At 30.7% G+C, this 25,556-nt stretch overlaps 1 protein-coding gene across 1 annotated transcript in view; it reads left to right on the top strand.

Annotated features, from left to right (window-relative positions):
• LOC130677794 (uncharacterized) overlaps nt 1-25,556 on the top strand; it is a 211,547-nt gene that overhangs the window by 82,998 nt on the left and 102,993 nt on the right. The gene's annotated exons all lie outside the window — the stretch shown is intronic.

Raw genomic sequence — 25,556 nt, 5'->3', positions numbered from 1 at the left:
ATATTGGATCGGAATTTGATTACTCACTGATATTATAATCAAACAGTCATGATAAGTCACGAATCCTTAAATAAAAAAAAAGCCTGCAGTTCTGAATACTAAATTTCAATTTTTGAGTTTAGTAAACAGCAGACACATTTTTTCTCATACAACAATAGTTATCTCTCCTTATAGTATTTTAGGCATTTACCCAGAGAGGAAAGTACGACGGGCCCAGGCTTGGCCCAAGTATGTAGAACCGTGGTCCAAGCTTGTAAGCCAGCCTTGGTCCAGCCTTGGTAGGACTTTGGAATGATAACACTGGGCCAGACCTGGTTTCTAGACCTGGCCCATGCTTGGTTGTCAGACTTTGCCCATGCATCGAGGAAACGAATAAATTCAATTAAAAAGGAGGTAAATGATGTGAAAAAATCTCGGTGAAAATTCTGCTGGGCTCCGGGCGCGAACTGCCGTCCTTCTGATTGCTGGGTCCGAACGATAGCTACTGGACGAACCTACTAATGTTGAACTGATACATTTATATGATCTACTTATTAAACCATAGGCATAGCCAAACTTGGGTAATCCTATCTTGGCCCAAGTCTGGGTTGCCAATGGACGGCCAAGGCAGGGGCACCCAGTCTTGGTCCAAGCTCGGGTAATCATTGTCACGGCCAAGGCTAGGTTACCCAGTCTTGGCCCAAGCCTGGGTTGCCATTGAATGGCCAAGACTAGGTTCCCCAGTGCTGGGCCAAGTAGATCCCCGTCGTTCAACTCTGGCAGCTCCTGCATGGGTAGAAAGAAACGTCAGACATTGACACGGGTGGTTAAGATATCCTATTATCCTTTTAAGGCGTGTATACAATTTTTTGTCACATTAGGATGAAAAGTTTAAGTAAAATAAATGTAAAATTTTTCCAACAATTAGGCCTAGCAGTTTTTTTAATTTTTCAAAGATTTCGTTATCACAAAAATGGTTGATCCTGTAAGCAAACTTCAAAACTTCCCGCTATTTTCGAGCTCAGAGAGGGTCAATCGATGGCTAACAAAAAAGTCGGTGCAGAATCGGCCTTAAATGTCCAAAAATTCCTTTTTTGTTCCCGTGTATTTATTTGAAAATTTTTTATCATCATACTTTTAATCTGCATATACTCTTGTCATATTATTTTTCGATCGTATATTAAATAATGAAATAATTATAGTTAACTGTCGTTAGGAAACGTTAATTTAAATTTGGTTAGTTTGGTAGTTGCCTGTTATCGTATTTTCTAGTTTTTTACAATAAGAAACAGCAGACTTCCGGTTTATACTTCTCAACAGTTTTCGCATTCGTATTTTATAATATTTTTCCTTTTTCTTCCACAGCAACTCATAGTTTCTTTTTACTTTTTCGGCGATGAGTGAGTTAGCAAACGGTTACTGTACGGGATACGGGATTCGGGATTATTATTATTATAGCTGTGATGGTGGTGATGGTAGGTAGTTGCAATAGAGTAGATTGAAAAAAAATGTACAATGCTTACCAACAGGCGTCTCTTTTGGTATCTTTTACCATCTTGCTGTAACTGGCGACGAGTTTGCTGCATTAAAGTTCACATCTTTCCTTCACTATTTCCCTCTTTTTTTCTTATCATAATCGCGTTTGTGGATAATGGACCAGGGATAATTTGTTATCGCGGTATGTCATGGGGCAGAAACTTTTTAAATTACTTGGTTTTCCAGAAAACTTTGTGGATGGAAAGCCAGAAGTGAGAGAAATATATGAGAATAGTTAAGACATTCACGTATGACTATCGTATTATATTTTTCAATGGCTATTATTTTATTTTATTGTCATTATTATTTTTTTTTTTTTTCATCGCTGACTTGCATTTAAAAGTTATAACTGTGGAGGATTAATTTTTGTAAAAATTTATATAAGGAATTAGTGTGAAAGTCGTACAAGTTTATGACGCGTCAAATATTTTTTATAAATTAACGCATTTATTTAAATTATTAATGTGATATACGGGAGGGAGGGGAAGGGGGTAAACCCTAAAAAAATGCTTAAGCTCTTCCTTTATTTATTTAAAAAAAAATAGTAGGGAAGACCGGGGCAAGACGGCCCACCTGGGGCAAGAAGGCCCACCTCAAAAATTAACCAAAAAGTTTTTTTTCTTGTTTTCTTTTGATTATCACAAATTTAGATTATTTACTCATTTTTAGCCCGATACGGGAAACTTGGGGCAAAATGAACCACTCAAAAATTCTAAAAGAAAATGTATTTCATAGTATTATAACCTAGTCATGATTAATTTAATAGAAATATCATTTTTTGGTTAATTATATGGATTTGGATTAAAATAGAGCATTTGAAAAAGTTAAAAAAACCAATAATCAATTTTCTACAGAAGTGAAAAAATGACTCGTATTATATCAAAAAAGGTTATTTCGAGTAATATTAAAGTAAATACATTTGTTAAAGAGAAAAATATAAACATTTGTTACGCGGGAAATTTTTTTAAAATTAAAAAAAAAAATTTTTTTTTTTCCATTTTTTTCGGAGGGGGCCGTCTTGCTCCAAAAAAAAAAATGTTTTTTCAGGAGCTTCACCAAAATTTTGGTGAATTGAGTTCAAGTTGGACAAGAGTAAATCGACTTGATGGTTAAAAGCCACAAATAATAATAACCGGCTTAGGTGGAACGTCTTGCCCCGGTCTCCCCTAGGTCAAAATTCCGATTGCCAAAAAATTTTCTTCGCGTTTAGGCAAATTAGTCATCATCGAAAAAAAAAACGGAAAAAAAAAATTTTTTAATTTTTCAATGAAATTTAATAATTATTGTTATCTATAAATTAACATAAGTTCTGTAAACTCGTGAGAAAAATTTTTATGACAGAGTTTTTATTTAGGTGGCATAATAAATTAGGGAAGGGCGAGGAGTGTGAAAACCTAAATTAGAAGTTAATCAAAATATGCTGAAAAATTATATTTACTTATATAAGTATACACTGTAAAAGATCATCGGGGTAAGTCCAAGCGGTGTAGGTGTTAAAATAGGCGGTGTTAAATTTCAACACTGAAAGTGGTGTGAAAATAACGCCGCCGCCGGTGTAAATATTCTGTACCGGTGTTAAAAAAAATTCCCCGGTGTTAAAATAACGCCGCCGCCGGTGTATATATTCTTTACCGGTGTTAAAATATTTTACTTTGTGAATATTTTTACTAACTCGATCACTATAGTTGTTAATGAATAATATTTTTTATTAATTTTCATAAAGAACTGACATTTTTGTGGTTTATAATCTTTAAAGTTAATACTCCAAGCGGACGCAGTTTACCCCGCTTTTACACCGGCATTACTCCTCTTTTATACCGGTTTAACACCGGTATTTTAACACCGTCGAATTACGCCTCCTACACCGGTGTACTTTCATTTCAACACTGGATGGAGTTAAAATTAGTCCATTTTTATCACCGCTCTTTTTACAGTGTATTAATGATAGTTAATATTTAAAAATTATAATTTCGATGAATTAAAAATTAAATAATCGAAAGATTAAAACGACCTGTATTCATCCCGCGGACTATAATAACGTTTGAGTGTAAACAATCCAAATGTAACATAATAACACATTACGTTTTGATTTTAATGACCTGGGCCATTAGCAGGTTAATATCTTCTGATGTAACCATAAACGAATTATTCAATAAATTAACAAAGTATAAGCTACTTACACGTATTTATATCAAAAATTCACTATTTACCATTGACCTATTGGCTCTTCTTTACATAAATTTCCATTAAAATAACCCTGTGATAAAATATCAAATCTAAAAGTAATTCAGCGTGTGAAATTAATAAAATAAATAAACATCAATTGTTCGCAAGTCAATAATAAATAAATTCTTCGTTTAATTTTGAATAAAGATTTTTTAATTAATTTCGATATTCCATTAATCGGTTCGAGTATGTTATTGTAATTAAATTTTTTTAATTGCTCATTGTATCTAATGAATAATAATTATTATTCATTGACGGCAAAATTACATTCGCCCATTATTAAATCTTTTTTGCGTGCAAATAAATTAATTATTTATTGTACATCTGCATAATTTAATTTATAAAACGATTACACAATAAATAACAAATACCATAAAATTAATAAATTTATATTTGTATGTAAGAGTGATAATTGTTAAACAAAATAGGGGAACCGGAGAAAAACAAGACACTATTTTTGATAAAAAAAATTTCTTTTTGTTCAAAAATGCTTACCCATAATTTAAAAAAAAAAAATTGGTTAAGTTGATCAGTTCAGGCAGTGCACTAAATTTAAAATTTTCAGTAAATAATATTTTTCTGTCTCTTAAATGGGGTCTCATTTTGCTCTTCATAGAAAACGAAAATTCTCGACTAAAAGTAAATGTTCATGATTCATTAAAATTTTTTTGAAATGTCAATTTTCTCAGATAAAGTAGAAATTAAGAGTGTGCGAATGAAAGATGAATCGAATCAAATGGAGACATTAGGTTCAAAATTCGAATCAAATATTCGATTTATTCGAATAATTCGAAGATTCGCACACCTCTTCCTAAATATTTTCTTGACTCAAAATAACTTTTTCCTGTACGGGTTTCCCTTATGATAACAAAAAATAAGTTAACACAATTTATTTACTATATTTTAAATACATTAACAAAGCAATGATTTAAAAATAAAAAAGTTGAGTTTGAGTATATTTTTGCATTCTAAGAGAGTCTCCTATATATAAAAGATTTAAAAGAGCATTTCTCTCTGAAGGTTGGGTGAGACTTTGGGTACTCGAATTTGTCGGTGTTTGGTGAGATAATATTTATTTAGCTTTCAATACTGTGATTAATTGGAATTCTGCGGGATTAAATGTGTTTTATTGACAACGTTGAAAAGGCAATAAGAGGCTTTTACGTTTGATTGCTATGAATAACTATTCATAGAGGATTTTAATACTAGTGATTTGAATTATTATTTATGATTATGACTATTATTCATATTAAATAAATATTTAAAGTAAATGTGTATTTATTATCGTAGACAGCAAATATACTTAACAATACATGTATAATAATTATTTCCGATCGTTATTATATACATTTAGTTACAGTTTTTAAATACTTAATTGAGATAAATGTCTATGAAAATCCTTTTTCATTTTTTTACAGTATCTCTTTCTTTTTCGATTTCAATTCACTTGATCAATTATTGGGGTTTCATTTAACCATTTGTGGTATCTGAGTGCATATGATATTAAGAGCTTTTATTCTGAGAAAAATAAATGAGAATATATTAAATAAAAAATGTTATACAATATATTTATTTAACGCAGGCCTGATTTGCGCGCTTTATGACGTCTGCGTTGCGAACCCTAAACGGCTGTTTATCGACCGGTGCAAAGAAGTTAAAATCAAAATAGCTGTCCTTGACTTCCTCCGGTGTTGTGAAAAGTGAGTGTTGAAATGACATTTCACCACGCGTCTCAAGATTTTTAACTGAGCTCCATCTATTAAACATCGTAAGAACTCGTTGAACGACTTGAAGTTTTTTGTCAAAATCCATGTTGAATGGCTAGTATACTAAATATGGTTACTTCAATTCATCATATGGGGAGTGGATTATACCGCGTGGTTGTGTTGTATTTATTTTGTTAATAAATATTGAAATTAATAATTAAAACATCCGAGTAAATTTTAAATCAATTAAATATGAATTCTGAATTTTAAAGCCGATGGTTTGTTGTAATTTTGTGGGTGTACCGTGTCGCTAAACAGCCACAGACTTCGCTTTGCAGATTGTCATTAATCGCGTAAATCAGGCAATTGTTGAATAAAATATAATGCATAGTAGAACACTTAGATAGTCTTTATCCGGCAAGCGCAATGATTTCAGATACGTTTCCGGGCGTGTATGTAACCCTACGGCTCGTGCTAAAAACATTGCCCTCGCCACATAAAGACTATCTTAGTGTCCTAACTATGCAATATACTATTTATTTGATGTTAAAGTATATAGATAATCAATTTAGATATTGGAATACGAAAATTCGTTATTGATTGATATACAATTGAAAGGAAAACTTGTCTTACTACATACAGAGAATTTTACAGTAAAAATTTTCCAAAAAAGTGAACGCAGATTAAATCCACAGTTAATTCAGAGTGATTGGGGAGCGGATAACTCTTTATTTATTTAATCTCTTCGGAGTGAAATTTACTCCAAAGCGGAGTTTATTTCAACATTAAAACTGCGAATAAGAGTAAATGCGGATTGAAATAAAATCCAGATCATTCCGAAATCACTCTGCTGAAAAAAAACTCCCTATTTAGCCCATATGCGGAGTGATTTGTTTTTGACCCTGTAATTTCTAGTGATGGACTGAATTTGGATTTAAAGTAAATCCATAATCACTCCGAATTCACTCTCGATTCGTTGCAGTCAATTTTTTCCTCGCTGGCAAAATAAATGAATGAATATACGAAAAGTCTTCTTAATGTAAAAAAAAACTAATAAAAATTTGTTTATGCACCTAATTCATTTTTTGTTGCAACGAATTGTTAAGTTTTTAATATATTTTGACGTTAATTAAAATATTTTATACATTAGAGTCTTCGCTAAAGAAAATTAAAAATAATCGTTGGATAATTTTAAGAGTTTTTTTGTTAATGCAATTGTTTGTTGATTTAGTAAAAAAAAAAAAAGATGATGAAATAAAACCCGGATATTCTATCGTTTGCATTACTGCTACGAAAGTAAAGAAAGTATAGTAGAGTAGGAAGGATGTGAAGTAAAGTGATGAAGTAAAAGAAAAATCGTGGAATAAAAAAGAGTGCTAGTATATAAATTGGTGGTGAGGGTATGAAAAACCAACGGTTTTTATTTACGTTACAAATTTTTTGTTCTTGCTTAACTTCCTCTACAAATTGAGTAAAATCAAAATCTTTACCGGGTATGTGCTTAATCTCTATGGGCATTTAAATTACTCAATTTAATCCCCTCTAAATTCTTTTTCATTTTACACACGAACAAAAAAAGGATTCCTTTAATGCATTTTATAATTAAATAGAAATTTTAATTAAAACTCACTAACGAACGAAATTTTATATACTCTTGTTTCAAATTATGTTTATTATTATTTCGCATTCTGTTTTGTTCCGCTTTAATTGAATATTGCATTGTATCACTGACAATTTTTTAATAATTCAGATCAGTAATTGCCTATGACACAGTTTAAAAAATTGTGATAAATTTGACACAAATCACATGTCCCAAACGGTCCACTCAATTTTTTGTGTTAATTTAACACACTATACACAGTTAGAAATTTCGTGTTAAATTCAACACAAATCGTCTGTTGCAAACGGTCTACACAAATTTTTGTGTTAATTCAACACATTGCGTTTGTGTTAATCTTTAACAGAAATTTTATGTCAAATAAAATTGAACACATGAAATCTATTCTTTTGACAGAAAATTTGTGTACATTTAACAGAACATTTATGTAAATTTAACAAATTTTTCGGGTTAAAATCAACTAATAAACATAAGCACATAACCTAACCAACTCAAGTATGCTGATCTACCCTTAGAACACCGTAAAAAATATTGTGTGAATCAACAACGTTTGTCTGTTAAAAACGGTTAACACGAAATTTGTGTTAAAATTTCGACACAAACTTAGTGTAACCCCTTTTTAACACAAAGATTATGTTGAAATATCGCCACAAGAGGGCGCAAAGAATTCCACAGTAACAAACACAATGTGTTAATAAAGAGTGTATAACACATTTTTTATGTTACAAAATAAAGTGACACAAACTTTGTGTTTACTTGAATACAACATTTCTAACTGTGCGGGAATCTGTCCCAAGTATATCACTGATTGAATCATTGATATACTTGGGATTACTTATGTAGTGAATATTCACTGACTACAGTACTTTTCACTGATTCATTATAAGAGAGCGGGAATCACTCATTTGGCCGGAAACTCTAAAAAACAAAATTTCCCCTACGGTAATGGAAAATTATTTTAAAAAACAAGCTAAAAGTAATAAATTCAGCATATTTGGGTTAAAAAAAGTATGCATTTTTTACTACCCCCATTTCGCTCGGCTCTCTTCTGTGTACACTATGATTGATTTAAAATATTAAAATTATTTATTGTACAAATATCAACAATAAGCTTTCAATGTGCTAAATCAATATTTATTTGGTAATAAAACGAACTAAAATGCGTGCACGAAAAAAAATTTTTAAGTGCAAAAGTATGGCATGATTATAGTGCAAATGGATGGTACTTTGTCTATTTGATGTCAAAATGGAGCAAAAGCTAGAGAGCATCAAGTGAGAGTAAACTTAATCGGTTGTGACGGTCTCTAGTAACGTGTACCGAATTACAGGGACGCGTTACTGCTTTCCGATTAGCCAATGGATTGCCTGGAAACGCAATTCATGCTTTCCAATAGCCGAGATAATTGTACTGACACTTTCTACTACACCTCCGTCACGAAACATGTATTAATGGCTCTGGTATATGCATCTACATATATATACTCATATATATACATAAATATATACACATACATAGTTGAAATTGATCGCGATGCTTATGTGATAGGTTGATGCATGTCTTCCGACTGTGAAGGATAGAGAATAACTCCCACAGTTTCTGTAATGTCGTGGGGCAAACCCGGACGCAATGTTGCGATGTTTTATCAAGTGCCGACTCGTGCCAACTGTGTCTCGTTATATTAGATTTTACTGGAAACTCTAGGCGCCTCATAAATTTTTATTCCAATGAAATCTTGATTCGCTTGACAACAATAATCGGATACTGAATTCTACAATCATCTTATCATATTCCTTATCTTCAATATATATATATATTTTCGGTGGTCTTCAAAAATATATGGGAAATTTTTCTGGAATTGTAACCTTGCAATTTTAGATTGCACTTCGGGTCTTGCACCTGTACTGGCTATCCTCTGAGAATTGTCAGAAGTTAACATTACGTATGCATTCGATGACTTAGAGGTTTTGTTTCTATTTCGATTGGAAAATCAATATTTAAATAAATTCTGTCTCGAGAGGTGTCACGTGACATTTTTATTTATTCACACACATTAATATATTATTTATTTAAATTAATAACAGACTACACTGTAAAAAATCCGGAGTGAATTCGGAGTGAAATTAAATCCGGATTCACTCCGCATTCACTCCGCATTCACTCCGCCACTCGGAGTTCCGGAGTTTTGAAAAAAATCACTCCGCATGCGGAGTGAATTGGGAGTTTTTTTTTAGCGGAGTGATTGCGGAGTGACGCGGATTTTATTTCACTCCTAATTCACTCCGGTCCGGAGTTTTAATACTTAAATAAATCTATAATAATTTATATAAAACTGCTAAACAATGTGTGTGTGTGTGTGCGAGTGTGTGTTTGCGTGCATGTGTGTGTTTGGGTGTGTGCATGTGTTTGTGTGCGTGTATGCAAATGTGTGCATGTGTTCAAATTCGTGCATGTGTGCAAATTCGTGCGTGTGTGCAAATGTGTGCGTGTGTGCAAATGTGTGCGTGTGTGCAAATGTGTGCGTGTGTGCAAATGTGTGCGTGTGTGCAAATGTGTGCGTGTGTGCAAATGTGTGCGTGTGTGCAAATTTGTGCGTGTGTGAAAATGTGTGCGTGTGTGCAAATGTGTGCGTGTGTGTGTTCGATTGTGTGCTTGTGTGCAAATGTGTGCGTGCGTGTGTGTGCGAGTGCGCGTGTGTGCCTAAATATGTATGTGCGTATGTGTGTGCATATCAGCTGATCAACAATGTAATAGGCGAATTTTTACTTAGATTTTATTGAGTGGAGTCATATTTTATTAATAATATTTTCAAAACTCCGCTCCGGAGTGAATTTCACTCCGGAGGGATTAAATTATTAAAAAATTATCTACTCCGCGAAAACTCCCCTGCGGAGTGAATTTCACCCGGAGGGGAGTGAATAATTAAAAATTCATTCACTCCGCATTCACTCCGCGAATTTTTTACAGTGTAGTTTTATCAATAACTTTGTTTTCTTCTCAAATTTTCAAAATAATAATTTACGTGGTGATAATGTGAATTTTAATCAAACTCAGTCTCCGTGGGTTTTCAAATTCATCATACCCATTTCTCGCTTCGTGTTCCTTACAACTTGGTGAATGAAAGGTTATCCCAATGGATCCTGTGCCATTTCCGTTCAGAACCCTACGGATTATCGCGGAAGTCACAGAGAGCTGCCTCGTCGAGTATTCTAGTACTTGTCTAGAAGCATCCCATCTTCCATACCCTGTGGACGGAAAGGACGTGTGACCACTGAACGGAAGTTGGCTTCAACCCTGTCCATCTTTTCACAGATTGTCATTTTAGATTCCTCTGTATTTATTTGCGCAATAAAATTTATAAAAAATTTTAAATACAAACTGATGAGTTTTACAGTAAATTTAAATTGCAGAATATTTGAATGCATAAAAATAATATTTATAAGTTTTTTAAAGATTTTTATGTCTGTATAAATTATTATGAAAGTTTTAAATGAATTTTGTGTGGATACGGGACATTGATTTAGACGGTTAGAATTTTTCTACAAGGGTGAACAAGAATTTTTAAATTATTTCCACTTTTATTCATTTCGCTCCAAGAAAATTGAATTAAACAGCTAATAAACTAAATCATAAATTATTTAGTAGAGGTCCGTCTGTAATTTTATAATTATTTATAAAGCAATTTAAGATATCTGGGTTTCATTTTTATTTCAATACATTTTTTAACTTCCCGCTATAAAAATTGAAAATTAAAAAAAAAAAGAGAAGCTATTGGTTTCGGTCCGAGTTTCGAAAATCGAGTTTTCAACAGATCTTGACGTTTTGAGATCCTAGGAAGCTATTCTGACCATTTCCGGATAGACTTCCGTGAGTGTGTGTACGTATGTGTGGATGTGTGTAAACTAATTTTTTTCATACGATATCTTTCGAACAAATCAACCGATTCAATCAGCTTATCAAGACTTAGATTTGAATAGATTTTGAAGTTGATTGGTTGAGTAGTTTACGAGTTGAATGAAAAATACAAATTAAAATTTTCTTTTTTTAGGTTTTTTTTTTGTATTACTCACACTGCAAATAAGAAATATTCGTCCAAATAAATCAATTTAGATGTGACTTTTTTAAAAATATTTCTTAATGACAAATAAATATATTCGGTACAACAAAATATGACAGTTCATTCAAATAATTTTATAATTTGACGGACATATATAATTGATTTGTGATAAGTAATTGATATATTTGTGGTTAAGGTATTAAATTTGTGACAAATAACCTAAAATTTGGCGATACTATACATATATTTGAAGCCCTTATTTATTTGTAGCAATTAGATCATTTCTTTGCCACAAATAAATCACTTATTTCACGCAATTAAACTACTCAAATATATTATATCTTTTTCACAATTAAATATTTATTTGGCCATATCCAAATATACGATATCTTTGGCTCAAATGGATCTTTTTTTCAGTGGTTTTTAGATAGTTGTTTAGATAGATAATTTAAAAATATAGTGAAACCTAAACTTACAATTAACCTTCTCAATGAGACAATTTATAGATAGATTGAGAAAAATATAGATAGCCCGAACTGGGAATCGAACCCAGACCATTTCGGTATCGCGCCGAGTGCTCTACCAGTTGAGCTATCCGGTACTATACTATATTCCGTCCAATTTGATCTATAACTTATTGAGCCACACCGTCCATCGTACGGTAATACACCAATTTTTAAATATAGTGAAACGTAAACTTACAATTAACCTTCTTAATAAGGCAATTTATAGATAAATTGAGAAAAATATAAACAGCCCGAACTGAAAATTTTTTTTTTAAATTAACACTTGAAACAATAATGATTTTTTAAAAAACACTCTGTCAATAATTTATTTAATCATTATGTCAGTAGTTCAATTTAATACCAAAAATATATGTAACAGATGAATCAATTAGTACGATAAGCCGATTAAAATTATATCTGGATAATTATTGATGAGTTGCATAATTGGAAAATGAAATATCTCAACAATTATTTTTAGTAAAGTAGTTAAAAAATATAAATGATAAATTTATAAGCAAATAAAAACGCAAATAAATCTTCTAAGATTTTATAAAGTAATTATATCTTCAAGAGTCTCATCTTGTTCTAGTTAAACTCTAAAATACAGCAAAATCCAATTACTAAATTTCTCTCGTCATTTTACTTTAAATTTTATCTCACTAATTATTCTCTCGAATATTTAAGAACAAAATAATTTAAATATTTAATACTCAGTGAATTTATTTTAAAAAAATTTAATATTTGTATAACTGTTTCAACTGAAACTAAAACTAATTGTAATAAAATAACTATATCATAATCTTATCGCGAATTAGTAACTTGAAATAGAGATCTCGCACATTTCCTTATTCGAGTGTAAGTTTGATTAGATAGTGAGCAGTCGTGAACACGTACAAAACTTGTTCGCTCAAGGCTTCCAACAAAATGTGTGGCAAAGGTTCGCAGACCCGGGATATAAAGAGAAAGCTTGAAGCTTTCGCGGCTTGTGGTTCTTCACCCTTGACGCTCCAAAGAATCGTGCAAAGAAAGACTTCTATCCAAGCTTGCTTTTCCGCTTTTACTTCGGCTCTTCCACTACTGCTACTACTTTCCTCATCTGTTCTCTTTCTATGTATCTCCTTTTTTCACCTCCTCTACCTCTTTCTTTACCTCTGCTTCTACTTCTTCCTCTACCTCTGTCTCTTCCTTTTCCTCTGTTTCGACCTCTACTTCTACCTCTTCCTCTCCTTTAAAGTGAGGAATAAAGAGGCGCAGAATTTCACGAGAGTGCAAATTCAACGCTCAAAATGAACTGAATAGAATTATTCCGGGTATGAACTCGTATTTTCACCAGCTTTTTTTTCTTTATCTTTTATTATCCATCTTTCTTTTTCAACTTCCTCCTCCATTTTTATTGCATTTATTTTCCATTTCTTTATCTCATCACCGCGTTATAAAATCAAAAGTTCAAATGCTGCTCTGTCGCATGTCAATCATTTCCGCTTTTTTAAAAGTACTTGACACACAAAAAAAAAAAAATAAAAAAAGGGTACTAATTAAATCACAAATAAAAAAAAAATTGTAAAAAAAACCTAAACGTTTTTTTTTTTGTGAATGTTTGTATTCTTCACACTTTGGCACCCTTACCTCACTCTTTCACGGATGAGAGAACGACACTGAATCGTGGTTTTATTGGCAACGTATAACGAACAAACTACTCTTTGAGTTAAACCAACCTGTGACCTTTCTCTCATTTTATTTATTTCACTCATTTTATATTTTTTTTCCATTTTAACCTTTCAAAGCCTCCTCAAGTTTCTTGTTCCCAAGCACCCTAGTGCTTTAACTCGCCACCTTTTCTTTACTTTTTCGTCAATCAAACTTCTAAAGCTTTCTTCTTATTAATGAAACCTCGTTCTATTTTCATTATACACACAAATATACATACCAATTCAGATTAATTTCATTAAAATAAATTTATTTATTTATACATTTGGGGTTTCTCTTTTTACACGGAAAAAAATTATGCTGAAAATTTTAATAGTTTGTAGTTTATTTTTGACTTAAAATTAGTATATTTGTTTACTAATATCAAACCACGATCATTCTATATTACAAAATGGCTATTATTTATATTCAAATTTGATACACGAAGAAGAGCAAAATTTGTAATTCCGTATATTAAAATTAATATGAAAAAGAATCGATAAATTGGTATCTGCAGTTATTTATTACTATTCAAATAAACATAGAAAAATTAAAAAGATTTACCACTTATTCGATTTATGTATATAATAAATTAATTTATAATAACGAATAAATAACATTCTATATTAATTATTAGTCAATGGGATAGAATTTATAAAATAAGAGTTAAAAGTTTTCGGTATTTCTATGAGCAAAAAATCAGTATCTAGTATACTAATTTTTCATTTTATTATTTACCACTTATTCGATTTATGTATATTGTAAATTAATTTATAATGATGAATAAATTATATTTTAAGCTATTAATTGATCAGTGATATCGAATTTATAAAATAAAAGTTAGTAACTTTTGCAGTTTTTCGGCTGGAAAAATCAGTATCTTAGATACCAATTCTTAATTTGACCAATCATTACTTTTTAATAGATGTATGCCATAAATTAATTAATTTTTACTAATAAGTCACGTATTTATACCTAAAAGTAATAATATTTACTTACTTTTTGAAATAATTGATAGTAGTTTTTAGGAATCTACGAAAATTAGTAAACTACTTTGCATTAAGTACTTAATAGTACTAATTATTGATAACAGATTCCACTTTTTACTATTATTTATAAATTTTTAATATTCTGTTTTTTCCGTGTAGTTATTGGAAATGTAAACATTTGTCGCTCCATAGTCGAGTCCGGGGATCAATTAACCACTGCGGAAGGGAAAACTATGCGCCATTTAACCCCCACACACTAAAATACACAGTTAACACCCCACTGTATCCGTACAGTAGTAACGTACGTAGATTTCTAGGTTTCGAGTTCGAAAGCTCACAGTGTAGTGACTACTGGTATGACCACAATTATTCGCAGCGCGCCATTACCGGAAACGAGGGTATGCCAGAACGGAGATAGAAATCATTTTCTCACGAGGCATTGTCAATTTCTCTACTCTCTACGACGGTTTAACAACCACACCAGGACATTTTGTTTCCGGTATTTTCGGTCTTTGCCCACTATATGCATTTAAACTTAATACCAACAGTAACATACACTTTTAAATTCTGCTTCAAACATTCTTTTAATTACATTTTTATTTTTAAAATCCTTCCATTTAACAGAAAAAATTTTTTTGACGGTTAAATTTAACTGTAATGTAAAGTTGAATCTATTGGAGTCAAGTTGAAATAGTGAAAAAAAAAATATATTCGAGGATTTTTTTGCTGAAGGAAATTGAATGTCCGGTTGCGTTTGTAATATGACGTGTACTTTATTTTATGCCATCAGCTGATTTTTAGTGACACGTTTTTTTCAGTTAAAAAATAATTTTTCAATTTTTTTTCCGTTCAATTATAAAAAAATATATTTTTTTTTTTTCTTTTTACGAGACGTATAATTCGTTTCAATTACATGAGTAGACAGAAAATGCTGGGGAAGTAAAATTTATTGTAAGAAATACCAGGTTATAAAAATTACAGAATAAAAATTCTTATACTCAAGTGAAATTCTATTTCGGCTTTCCTTACAAATTTATATCCCCTTACAAATTTAATTTTTCAATTTTCTTTGATTCAATTTAAAACATTGTCTATTTAATTCAAAACATTTTAAATAAAAATGTGATAAAAATGAAATAATTTTTTTCTTTTTTTACTAAAATAACTGCATTAAAGACTAGAACAGTAGATTTCGAATACTAGATACAAATTCAAGTAAATTGAGTGCTTCTACTAGTCTTTTACCTCATTAAGAATTTAATTGAAATTCGTCTCGAGAATGAGATACATACATGAAGTAATTTCTCAAAGGGCTCAGACACATACTAACTGTAGGGTATACGCAGTTATAGTGTTTCGTGAAATTATTTGGCGATGACTCGTCAATTGTCGTAACCACCGAATTTGAAATAAGGCTAAGGCGCAAGCAGATGAGAAATTTACGTCTTACATGTCGACATAGACGATTAAGGATCGCTATTTCTCTTCTCTTGTACCTTCTATACTTTATATAAATACATATATATGTATATATATATATATATATATATATATATATATATATATATATATATATATATATATATATATATATATATATATATATATGCATTTATAGAATGAGAGATTTCGAATAGTGACGTAGAGCGGCACTCTGTCGACGTCGAGAAGCAAAGAAGGATGTGTCAACTTCAGGATGTCAGCGATTGACATGTTCTATTGCGTTGACTAAATTACACGATGTAAGAGGTCACATTGTAGATTATTTTTTTTTTTTTATAGATTTTTCTGTCATTTTCATGGTACGACAATATTTATATATTTTATAATTTATCAAGGACAATAAGGAAAAATATTAAATAGAATATTGACGATAAATAATATGAATGTATGCATAAATAATATGAATGTATTGCATACACAGTAAAAAATATTGTGTAAAATCAACACAGTTTGTGTGTTAAAAACGGTTGACACAAAATTTGTGTTGAAATTTCGACACAAACTTTGTGTAACCCCTTTTCAACACAAAGATTATGTTAAAATATCGCCACAAGAGGGCGCAAAAATTCGACAGTAACACACGAAATGTGTTAATAAAGAGTGTATAACACATTTTTTATGTTACAAAAAGTGACACAAACTTTGTGTTAGTTTAACACAAACCGTTTTCGACACAAATACACAATATTTTTTACTGTGTAAATTATTTAATTTTTTAATAAATTTCCCTGCAGACAATGCTGCTACAATGCTTTGCTTGGTTATAGTAATGAAGAATCGCGCGGAAACGTTTAGTCAAACAACACAAATTTTGTGTTAATTTTCGAATAAAACAAGAAATGTGTTGCATTATAGATTTTTCAATCATTTAACATAAAAAATCTGTTAAAGTAAAATAACACAAACGGTTTGTGTTGAATCAACATATTTCTGTGTTAAAAATCAACACAAAAAATTTAACCAAATAATTTTTTAACACAAATTCACAAAATTTCTAACTGTGTAAGTCCCGAAGTTGAAAAAAAATTTTGACTGTATCTGTAGTTATTTTTAAAGCTTCTGACTTGGCTAATATGGGCAAGTCTGGCGGTAGCCTAAATTATTTAAGGATGAACATGGACTTTTCTGAGGAATCGCGACAAGAATCGCGATTCCGGTGGTTCAGAAGCCAACACGGCGTGCGTTATAAATTTTTTTGTTACCTGACCGTATCTTCCACTAGCTTAATATTCTTAAAAAATATCTACACGGCTATAATGTAAATATATTCATAATATATAACGAGAATAGAAGTATTCCCTTAAACCATTCTAGTTCGGCTTTTGAGTTATTAAGGTATCCAACGACGGGAGAATGTTTAAAACCAGCTCTCCATTCAGGATAACTACTGGTACGTTATACCCAATATATTTTTTTTATATTCATTTTACACAAACATAGATCTTTATATATTATATATACATTATGTAGAGTCATGTATTTTTTTAAATTGTTGAGTTCATTATTCATCTATACTTTTTTTTTATAATCCAAAATATGAGTTATTTTTATGAGGGTAAAAAAATGATAAAATATCTGACGGTATTTATTGTGTCATTATTTTATAAATTAAATTATGCAGAGGCACGATAATAATTAATTTATTTGCTCGGAAAGAAGATTAAATAATAGCTCCATGTGATTTTGTCGTGATGTGTAATTATTTCGGATTAATTATTGGGACAATTTAAAAAATTATGTTATAATATATTTTAGTATGTCGATAAATTAATATTTATGCTAATTAATATTAAATAATCTATGATGTTATATCTGAAAAATTTTACGATATTAAATCCTTAGTTTAAATTATTTTTATAAAGAATTTAAAAGGAATTTTTTATTAAGAATCTTTAGTTTAAAATATTTTTATGAAAAATTCAAAATAAATTTTTTTCGAAGAATGTTTTTCATGTTTTTTTTTTTATTATTTATTTTGAAAAAAAACAACAGGGGTAAAACGGCAATCTTAAAAACTCGAATTAAAAAAAAAAAAATATTAAAAAATGATAATAAATTTTTTAAATTTAGGTCTGGGTTCGATTCCCAATTCGGGCTATCTATATTTTTCTCAATTTATCGATAAAGTGTCTTATTGAGAGGGTTAATTGTAAGTTTAGGTTTCACTATATTTAAAAATTGGTGTATTACCGTACGATGAACGGTGTGGCTCAATAAGTTATAGATCAAATTGGACGGAATATAGTATAGTACCAGATAGCTCAACTAGTAGAGCACTCGGCGCGATACCGACATGATCTAGGTTCGATTCCCAGTTTAGGTTTCACTATACACGGTAAGAAAAATTTTGCGGATATCACTATGCCAGTATGGGCGTGAACGACATACTGTATGGTATCGAAGATTTTCATAGGTTATAAAATTGTATGCATAGATGATTCAACCATTGCGGGAATAGTAATATTGGCAATAGTTGTTGCAGATGCCGCGATGTCAGTATGGCCGTCAGGCCCATACTGCATTACTGTATCCACAATGCTTCTGGCCGATAAACCTAGTCTAACGACATCTATATAGTTTTGGTGGTAATACGAAAGTAGACATTGATTGATACGCCAGAAATTATGGCGGGAAAAACTAGTAGCATTGTGCCCTCGGCATTGTAGTATGGGTCTCAGGGCCATGCTTTTTCGCCGTGCCTGCTATGCATACGTGTGAGCAATACAATAGCTCTAGTACTATAGAATATAGTAAATAACGCTATACTTCTGGGACTCGTTACAATACTGTCTTGGAATATTTCACATACTATTTCAATATCTGTCTTGAGACCATACCAGCATGGTGTTGAACGCCATGCATTTCTTACCGTGTATTTAAACAAAAGTTAAAAATAAACAAAATAATAAAAGTCTACAAAAATGAAAAAATTGTTTAGGCACTTGTTCGGGTTCCATTCTACCCTAATAATTATAAAAAATTTATTTTTCATCCGACAGATGAAAATTTGACCAAAGTTATGAAAGCGAAATATTTAAATAATTAAATCACGCATAATTACTTTGAGATTTTTAATAATGTTATATTTTTCTTCGGGTTGCTCTCACGATAAAACTAGAAAAATCTCAATGAACTTTGATCTCAGAAGCACAGCTACATAATTAAAACTGATTAACTTGTATACCGTAATCACGACGGCAACAAAAAATAAAATAAAACATTATAAAAGAGGAGAGTAAAATAAAATAGCGAGGCAAACCAAAAGGGCTCGAATCTCATCACTCTTGCTTATCTTACTCAGGCAGCTACAGATTGACTAAAACACTAGCACACTCTATTACTCCTGTCACGGTCATGCGTCTTGGTTACTCAAGCATCTCCGGTAGCACGAACCGGCCAAATGCCTTCTCCATTGGCTGCGTAATTGATCGACACTTGGGATTAAATTTACCCCCTTTTGTTTAATCTTTTCTTCTATACGTCACGTATATTAGTACCCCCTACCCTACCCTCCCCCTACCCGTCATACAAACAGTCCAGATTATTCTAGATATACTCCTTGAATCCATAACGAAAAAAATCTCATCAACCAACGAAAGACAAGTAGTGCACTCCCAATCTAATCAGACAGAGTAGAGAGTACGTAGTCGGGCACGGATAAAATTAATTGCAAAATTCATGGAATTAATCAAGTTCTTCTTTCTATATTTTTCTTTTCCTATTTTCAATCTTTTTTTTTTTTTCAATTCCAACGTGGAAATTCTCTCATCAAGACACCTCAGTATACGCTAACAAGACCTTCATAACGATCTATAATTTTCATCCTCCGTTTGTTCATTTTTTATATTTTTTCATCTTGTTCTTTTACTTCTTATTACTTTTTTTTTCTACTTCCTGAGAGAATAAAAAATTCCATTATATCGTCCGACCAGAATTTCACTCTTGGTCTAGCGAAGCGCGTTTAATACCCATTGGAGGATCGAATGAAAACTGTTTGCCTCGACGAATTCGTTTTCCCCACTTGCATCCTTACCATCGTCACTGCCACTTCCACCTCAAACTCAACACCATTACCACCTTTACCAAACATATATATTATATATACTATTACCATCATCGTTTTGATGTTAGTGACTAGAATGAGACGAATTGTTGAAATAGTACATAAACCACACACACATATATATACATATATACATATATGTGTCTGTAGAAAGAAAATAAGAAATAAAAATAAAAAAAAGATCAATGGATTTTCACAACCCAACAGATAAAAGTCTCTAGTGTACATACATATATATATATATATATATATATATACATCAACAATATACGAGAGACTTCGATATCTAGTTACGTGAAACATGAGTGAGCTTTTTGCTTTACTAATAATATTTCTATGTACACGTAATACTAGTTTTTATTTATTATCTTTTAACTTTTTTTTTTTTACGCATCATGTTTGTTTTCAAACATTAATTGGAAAGATTGATATAAAAAAAAAAGTATATATATATTTATCTAGTTATTAAATATTTTTTGATAAAGAAAAAAAATTTGTAAAGATATAAATAACGATATTCGGATGGAATTTTTATGTATACGGAAATATCTTTAGGTGTACCCAGAAGGGTTAAGTCGCATCACAAGGTAGATTGTATACAGATGCATGATATGTGAAAACATTGGCTCGATTCCGCGGGGATTTTGAAACGAGGTAGACGGAAGACAGGCGGGAGGTCTATACTACTATACGGTTCGGCTGGAAGATCTGGAGCTCGAGATAAAGCGCTTACCGAGAGTAGTGGAATAATATGAGCTTTCTAACCAGCTTCACATATATATATGTATATATAGATATGTAAAAGTTTTTATCCTTATTATACGTTACAAAATTGTTTCAACTCTTCAAGTTAAATCGACGATTAATTATCACATTATTTTGTACAATTAGAATATTTAATTGTTTTTCTTAGTTATTTTGGAATTTATTTTACACAAATTTTGATTTTAGTTCGGTTATAAAATCCAATAAAATACATTTCGAAACATGGCCCACGGAAAAAACAGAATATTAAAAATTAATAAATAATAGTAAAAAGTAGAATCTGTTATAAATAATTAGTACTATTATGTACTTAATGCAAAGTAGTTTACTAATTTTTGTAGATTCCTAAAAACTACTATCAATTATTTCAAAAAGTAAGTAAATATTATTAAAAATTATTAATAAAATTATTTAAAACCCATGATTATGTGATCGATCACTGAATCTGAGCATTGAAAAAAACTTTTCGGACATGAGAATACAACATTTTGTGACATTTATTATAATTCAAAAAAATTTATTTATGAAAAGTTTATAAATAATTAAATGTAATAATTAATCTACACAAAATTAAATTTATTTTATTGCCCTGCAGATTCAAACAATCGAATAATCCATCAAGCAGCAGAAATTTTTAAAGCCAAATTTCTAGAGCTCCATTTCTAGCTTATTATTAATCCGCTTGAATTTTTTTTTATTTTTTTTCAGAGGTTTTTATATGTGAACAAGACAGTCAAGTATTTATTAACATTTCATTATTTGAGTCTTCTTTTCTCTGCTTCTCATTGTCTGCCATAATCGTTGAGTTTCTATAATACTCAAAACAATTCACCAATAATAACTATAATACAATCGGTATAAATTTACGTCGGGTAGAAATTTTCTGTACGTGAAATAGCTCATGATAAAAATATAAATACTAATTTTTATCCAAAAACAAAAGGCTCAATTTATAGATTATTAAAGTAAATCCTCTTAAATGCTATCTCATAAAAATAATAATTATTTTCAAATATAGAAATAATTATTTTTAAATATAGAAATTGTCAGGAGAATCTGGTAAATTTTAGGCTTACATGAATTTTTTTCAATTCGTGACTCTAATTTCGACATAGAGAAATTTTTTTTACAGACTGTCTGGTAGAGATCAATAATGGTAGAGTTTTATTATGGTAGTGAATTAAAATGGTAGTGTCTTATTGTGGTAGGGATTTTAAATTATCGAATTCTAATAAGGTAATAATTTGTTGGGTAGAGTTTTATTATGGCACACGGAAAAAAATAAATAGGTGCTGCAACAGGACACATCCTGTGGGAGCAACAGAACAAAATCCTGTTGCAGCAACAGGATTTTTCCTGTGAAATCAATAGAATAAGGAACAAGTTTTATGTAACAATTTTTTTTTTGTCAGTATGGTGACAAGTAGAGAATCATTGGTAGACTTCTAAATTGATAGAATATTAGAATGGTAGAGTTTTTTTTTGGTACAAATGAAGTTGTGCCCTAATTTGCATAGAATAAATTTATAATGACGAAGAACTAAATAAATAAATACACTGTAAAAAGTTTTCCGAGTAAATGGGGAGCGGATAATTGTTTATTTATTTAGTCTCCTCGGAGTGAAATTTACTTCGAAAGGGAGTTTATTTTAATATTAACACTCAAAATCGGAATGAATGCGGATTGAAATAAAATCCAGACCACTCCGAAATCACTCCGCTAAAAAGACAAACCCCCTATTTAGTCCGTATGCGGAGTGATTTTTTGTAAAAACTCCGAAACTCCAATTCGAATTTGAATAAAACCCGTATTCACTCCGAATTTACTCCCGATTTTTTACAGTGCAAATAAATAAAGCGATGGATGGTTACAAAAAAAAAGTAAAGAAAATGCGGATGGCAGAAGAAATTTTTCTTAATTTTTTTTTTTCCTGTCCAACTGACTGTTAAAAGTGTTTACTTCTCCATTGATGCCATGGGACGACTAACTCACTTAAGCTAATGTTGCTCCTGGGTCTATTAGACAGGAGTACAGCAGAGTTTCGTGAAATGAGTCTGTAAGCCAAGTAATGAGATATCCCGGTGTTAATTTCTCTTTCTTCAGTTCAAATTAAGGACATTAATAAAGAGTTGAAGAACCTCTAAAATAATATTGAATTATATCCCCTTATATATTTTATAATTGCGAAAGTTTGAATTTATTTGTTTATTTATTTGTACTTTGGAAACTTATCCAACTTTTTTTATTTTTAATTTGCATTCAGAGTTATTTCTTTTTTTTTAAACATCAATTCCACTTCATTTCCTTCTGTTTTATTTTATTTTTAACGGCGTATTCGCATGAGAAACATTGATAATTGGATAAAATAAAGAGTCGAGTTTCACAATCACTTTTTTCGTCCATTCCCGTGTACTGTTAACACCCAAATGGCCTGAGCATTCGTGCCAATTCGCCCGTAGTGATAACATTGATTATTCCATCATTTAGTTTTATTTTTAAACTTTTTTTCCTTAATAATTACTATAACCGTCCATTAATTTCGAGTTAAATTTCCTAGCATTTACCATAATGATTTTAATGCTTTTAAGTGGACTAATAACTGCTACTCTATCATCTATTACTATTATTATCATCATTACAAAAATATTTAATTATTATTTTGTTAATGAATAGAGAAGATTCAAATTTAATTTACTCGGCATAGAAAAAAGTCAGTTTTAAAAATCGTATGAAAGAAAAAAAGCTTTTAGCAGTAGCCGCAAATGACAGTGAAAATCCTCTTGTGTAACGTTATATTCATTTGACGGGCATGCATGAGAACGCGTTCAAAGTGGGCCAAAGTGAGTTTTCCTAAACGACTCTGACCTACAGAAGGTAGAATGGATTCGAGTTAGTAAAATAATTTTGACTAAAATCGACCATGTTATCAAAAGATAATCTCACTTTAAGTATATATATGTATGTATGTATGCATATATATGTTAGAACAATAATAATAAATTTATAGGTTTATTAATATTCCATTGAAGTTTAACAAACTTTACACTTCAAAGTTGAATTAAACATTAAAACTTTTCATACTCTACAAGTATGAATATCAATTTTTTTTTTTTACTTTATGAACGTTCTTGCGCCGCACATGAGTCCAATGAGAGTTTGGTATATTAAATTTTTATTTTCAATTTAGAATTAATTTCTAAATATTTAAAGTTTCTAATAAATGATTTATAATCTGTACATTTATTTGCATATCTTGTAGTTCTTGCTATCCTATGGTCGCTTAGTAGACAATACACAAATTCCGTATTTTTTTTTCAATAATTCACTTATTATTAAATTCTTATATAAAATAAATACGATTTATAAACTTGAATTAAAGAAAAAATATTTGAATTTATCATTTATTTTAAAACAGATCTAATTTTTTGACCAGGGTTATTAGACGTCGGCTAATTTCCGTATCATTTTTATCACTACTTACATGTTTGTTTCTCACCATGCGAAGTTGCCGTAGAAATCATTTAGATCTAATGAGATCTGCTCAGATCCCTACAGATCTTCTGATATCATAATTTTTTTGAATTTTTTTATGCCAGATTTCGAATTTTTTATCATAGTCAAAGTTTTGATCAATAGATTTTAATTATTCTCGGTATCCATTTATTGTAAAAATGAAATATTTATAAAAAATAATTTTGTCTATAAAATCGCACTCTTAAAATTCGATTTTAAAACTTTATCGATTAATTTATATAGCTGGCAACAGGCTTAGAAATTTTGATGAATAATTATCAATTTAAACTGACAAACTGTAAGAACAAGTTAATAATTTTTCTGACAGTAACGAGTACGCAAGAAAGTTTGTGAAAAAAAAAAAATCAATGAAATTATGGGAGTTGCAATAAATTATTGAGATAATATTTTTTATGTTGTACTTAAGTATATATTTTTTTTTCCGAGAGAAAGAGGTTATCTGGGTGACAAGATGAACCTTATCGATTGCCATCCAGCCACAACGTCTCTTTCCTTACCGCCCATCTCTGCTCATGAAAATACTCCTTTTCTTCATGGCCACCACGGAGGAATATATTTTTGCGAGATAGGACAGGTAACGGCCGCGATAACGCACACCAAGTGTGCCGGCGAGTACGATAACGGGAACACGATGTCCCGGCAAGCATTTCTCACTTTCAACCTACTCTGCGCTGGCACTGTTACTGCTTTTGCCACTGCTCCTAGTACTATCCTGGTATGCTTGGAAAAGGAATCTAAATAGAAAAGTCTAGAGAGTCTAGAGTCCTTGAAAGTGTCGTATGTCAGGACAAGGAGATACCAACTACTTTTGGTCAGACTACATTTCGCCTCGGTTTATATTGTTGCTTTAAAATGTTACCCTTGTTTATTTTATATTTATTCACTTTTTATTGTTAAAAAATACACTTTATTATATTAAAACAATATTTACTACCAAAATATTATTCAATTTCGATCTCTATTTTTTTAAATATTTATATTTATTTTTTTAATATAAATCTCGTAGAAAAATAAATTACTTTAAAATACTTCCGGTATTAAAATAAAATGCGTATACACATCGAGAGAATTTCTATATTATTATATATATTTTTGTGATTTAAAAAATAGTAACCCAATTTTTTTTGACATGAGCATAATAGAATTTTTTTTAAATATTTTTTTTTATTCACCATAAAAAGCAGGAAACATTCTGCCGACGGAATAGTATTTCGTAATACTCTTTGCCGTTTTTATCATTATTGATGGTCATAAAGCCTACGCAAATCGATTTTTCGCGAGTGCTGTATGGACATAGGGCAGAGAGATGATTACGATAAAACGCTCAGCGTTGACGTTTGTCCTCTGACACGGCTCCAAAAATTGCAATCTCGAAAAATCTGCTTTTAT

Source organism: Microplitis mediator, chromosome 11 (assembly GCF_029852145.1).
Source record: "Microplitis mediator isolate UGA2020A chromosome 11, iyMicMedi2.1, whole genome shotgun sequence".
NCBI classification, from domain to species: Eukaryota; Metazoa; Arthropoda; class Insecta; order Hymenoptera; family Braconidae; genus Microplitis; species Microplitis mediator.
The sequence above is the reverse complement of the archived record's forward strand: the minus strand, read 5'-3'. Positions and strand labels throughout refer to the sequence as shown.